Genomic DNA, 4,565 nt, shown 5'->3' with positions numbered 1-4,565 from the left:
GGAAAACCTAAGAGTTAGATCCCTGAAACCCTTGCGCAAAGAAGAACGTGTTCTTCAGTCCTAGCAGACAAGTTCCAACCGTTGGAATCCTTTCCGCCGTGTGGATACGTGTAGAGGACAAGGTATTCTTCCTGCCTACAGTGATCGGACGAACACATCAATTGATACAGGTCCCAGATCGATTGAGGTAAGCGTTCTAACGTTTCTACAAGATCATGCATGATAAGTTTTAGGGTTTTATCAAAATTTTGTTTTACATCCGCTGCGCAAACCCTAGAACTGATCTCTTAGGAATTAGATTCGCTCATGAGATCCCAGTATATATATATATATATATATATATATGAAAGGGTCATAATATTTGAATTAGACTTTATGTTCATTATGTGATTATCATTGCTTTTTGTGACAATGATACGTTTGACAAATTCCAACTTCTAACTTGAGATGAGAAAAAAGAAAAAAAAATAACTAAAAAAAAAAGTGGTTTGTGTGAGGGAAACATTTAACTATCCATGCTTTCTAATCTCATCTACCACGTTATATTTTTAATAATAATAATAATAATAATAATAATAATAATAATAATAATAATAATAATAGTAATAATAATAATAGTGTGGTCACTCTAGTAATTGTAACAAATAGTCACACAATTGATTAAAAAAAACATTAGATGAATAATTTATACGGCCATAACTATAAGTTATAACATTTTCGATGTATTAATTGCTGCATGCTAATAAGTGTTAATTAACTTAGAAAAGTTATCCAAATTTGGGTGGACTAGTGGCGAGAGAACATGGAAAAGATGTTCTCATCCCGCGTTCAAACCCAAGCGTGGAGAGGGACATTCACCTAGGCTTTCCCGATCTTCTGGGAGATGAAGACGTGAACTTCTGAATTATAAAAAAAAAATTTAGAAAAGTTTAAATAGCTAAAAAAAAATACGAATATCATTGTTTTAAAATATATAATAACACGTTAATCCCTAAAAAAATACACCCAAAACGACGTTTTTTTTATAATACAAATAATTATATTTTGTCACCAATAACGGCAAATGAAATTTGCAAGAGTAACAGATACATATGGATAATGGTTAAAGGGATAGATAAAGATTGATGTAAAAGAATACAAAATGATGTGTGAATTATCAAACAATATAGATGGAGAATAGGTCAAAGTCAAACCTATAAAAGCATATATTAGACAAAATATTTCTAACATTATGCTATTGTAAAAATCAAACTTTTTGAGTGATTTAATAATTAATCATATATTTTGTAAAATAATTAAAACGAAAACAAATAAAAGGAATCAAGGAAAAGGGTTTAAAACACACACAAACACATCTCCTGTATATGACCACTTTCACATTTTAGTCCACCTTGTATATATATATGTATAGAGTGTGATTTGCTATTCTAATTGATTATTTAAGATATCATAATATTATATTTTATAATTATAATGAGAATCTAAAAAACATAAATAATAAATCTACACGTTGGAAAGCAAAACTAAAAGGAGATGTTTCAAAGTCAGCTAAGAGACCACAGATTCCATTAACAGTCAACTTCTATACATGAAATTTAGTTAAATACTCCGTCCGTTTCAAAATATTTGTAGTTTTAGGTTATTTTCCATGTTTCAAAATATTTGTCATTCTACATTTTCAAGACATTTTTTTACAATAGTTTCCAATTTTATCCCTATTAAATTCTAATAAATTATTAGTGATAACATTATTTTTATTATTAAATAAGGGTATATGTGACTTTTTCTATATTTTCTTAAAAAATGTGAAATAACCTAAAACAACAATTAATTTGAAACGGAGAGAGTACATAACAAAAAAATTACAATACACATCATAAATTTGTTTTTAAAATACTTAAAAAATTACAATAAAAGAATATAAGGATTTTTTAAATTTCAAAGGATTTTCATTATATTAGCAATCTTTAATTACTTTACCAAATCTCTTACATCTATCAATTTAATATAAATTTAGATCATTGTGAATTTAATTCTCTTTACTTTTTTATTATAATAAAATGATATAGTTGTATAGTGATGGTATATATATATATATATATATATGTATATATAAATTATATTTAAAACGGTTAGAAAATGGAGGAAGAAGTGAAAAGACGTGGGAAAGAAGGCACCGTCTTTTGACCCTAAAAGCCCATAGCAAAGTCGTACGGCACATGATCCCCATTGATTACCCTTAAACACACCATGTCCTTATCCGACCACTTAAATGGGTGCGCGTGTGTTTTTTTAATTGTGATTACATATGTTTTAAAAAATTAATATATAATTTTTATATCTGTTAATGAATGATAATATATAATATTTATGAAACAATAATACATTTGGGGAGCATTTTTCCCCTACATGTTTATTTTATAATATCAAAATCTTCTCTTTGAATTATATGTTTATGGAAAAGAAAATATATAAAATATTTTTTTAGTAAAAATCGAATATCTATTATGTGAAAACTGGTTTTTTTAGAGTAGAGTGAACCAATCGATGAATAATATTTTATTTATAATTTTTGTTGCGTAAAGTCTTTTAACGAAATGGTTAAATGTCATATTCTTTCATAATAATTTATCGAATTATTGTAGATTGGAGACATGATTGGGTTAATAAAATTTTTATGTTTCTTTAAACAATTATTTTCATGTCCAATGAATTTTTAGTTATTTTGTAGTTTATTAACAAATAATGAAATTAGCAAAGGATTATATATATATATATATATATCCATATATATATATATGTGTGTGTGTAGTGTGTGTTATTGCAATTCGTTTCAATGGACATATGACAAGAAGGAAATAATCATAAGCTCAAATAAAATATTTTTAAAAAAGCAATTTCAAAAATAACTTTTTATAGAAATATTCATTTAAAATAATTAACTTGGAATTTGCCAAAAGTTTTCAAGGGAAGAATTGGTCAACACCACCATCTCTTCGGAAATCAAGGAGCCAAAAAAGGTACATTAATACAATATATGTATGTCCATTTGCATATCTACCTTTGACCATATACTTCCATTCACATACGTACAAAAGCTTTGATAATTGATAATAATAAATAATTTTCTTATATAAATATAACTCCATAGACAATTTTTTGTAAAATAAATGACCAGGAACATTAACTGCCTTGTATTCCATTAGTGAAATTATGCGATAATCTTGATAAATTAAATTGTAATTATTGTTGTTTATAGCTTATAAACATTTATCAATACAATTTTCAATGATAAAAATGATTAGAGAAAATATTAGACATTAGGTCACTACATTTATAATGCCTAGATATATTAGACATTAGACTACTAAAAATAGTTTTTATTAGAGAAAATAGCATAAAAATATATAAATTGTACAAAATATGTAAAAAAAATACATCAGCTTTTAATTTGATAAATAAATACACCAAACATTGAAATGTATCCAAAAAATACATCAATTCTTGAAATTTAAAAAAAAATTCCTACTTATAAAGATGCCGTTAAGATCTGAATATAAAATTGTTTTCGAGTAAAGATGGTTAAGGTTTGTGTATGAAACAATTTTAAACAATTTCAATAAAATCATCGACTATATAATTAAGGATATCAAGATGAATTTTTTTTTTATTTAAAAAGTTTATGTAATTTTATAGGATTATTTTGTAAAATACGTATATTTTTATGAGTTTTCTCTTAAATATAATCGATTTTACTCTATTACCATTAGAGTTGGACATTTGAATTTTGTTTCAGATTTTTATATAGAATTCAATTTCTATTGGAATTCAATAATTTCAATTGATTTTACATTTGCTTAAACTTAGATTCTTTAATATTAAAATTTTAATATCCACTGATTTTTTTTTTTATACTAAGTTCCATTGGATACGTTATATATGCTTTCCAAATCTATTGGGATTTTATTTAAACGAATCGAAAGGGTGACACCTAGATGCCATTTTGTGATAGTGATGAATTTATGATGCAAATATTAGGTGAGACACTAAAATCAAGCAATTATATATGATTGGAACATTGAGAGACATATTTTTGTAATGTGGAAAAAAGAAAATTGTACTTTGATTGGATAATTCGACGTACGAATAAGAAGTGTACACTTGTGGATATTTGTATGATGACATATACCTACCAATTTTATAATGTGTTAGTTGGTTAGAAGCATATAACTCTCTTTTTTTTTTTTAATTTAAATATTTGATTCTCACTCACAAAAGTAGTAGTGAAAGCTCCTCAATTTTATCATATTATATAATGATATAACCCATTTATTTACCGAGAAAACCATATAATAAATATATGAATGTGATAATGAATAAAAATGTTAAAATCTTTCAAATTTATATATCAAATGTTAAAATATTTCAAATTGATACCCAAAATCATGATAGAGATATCAAATCTTGATTTTTTATATAGTGTATGAATGATTTATGTTAAATAAATTTTTAAAGTCAGTGTAAAACGTTTTTTTTAAGAGTGAGTGTGTTGTCATAATATTCAA

Source organism: Tarenaya hassleriana, unplaced genomic scaffold (genome assembly GCF_000463585.1).
Source record: "Tarenaya hassleriana unplaced genomic scaffold, ASM46358v1 Cleome31, whole genome shotgun sequence".
Classification (NCBI taxonomy): domain Eukaryota; kingdom Viridiplantae; phylum Streptophyta; class Magnoliopsida; order Brassicales; family Cleomaceae; genus Tarenaya; species Tarenaya hassleriana.
Note: the sequence above shows the minus strand (reverse complement) of the source record.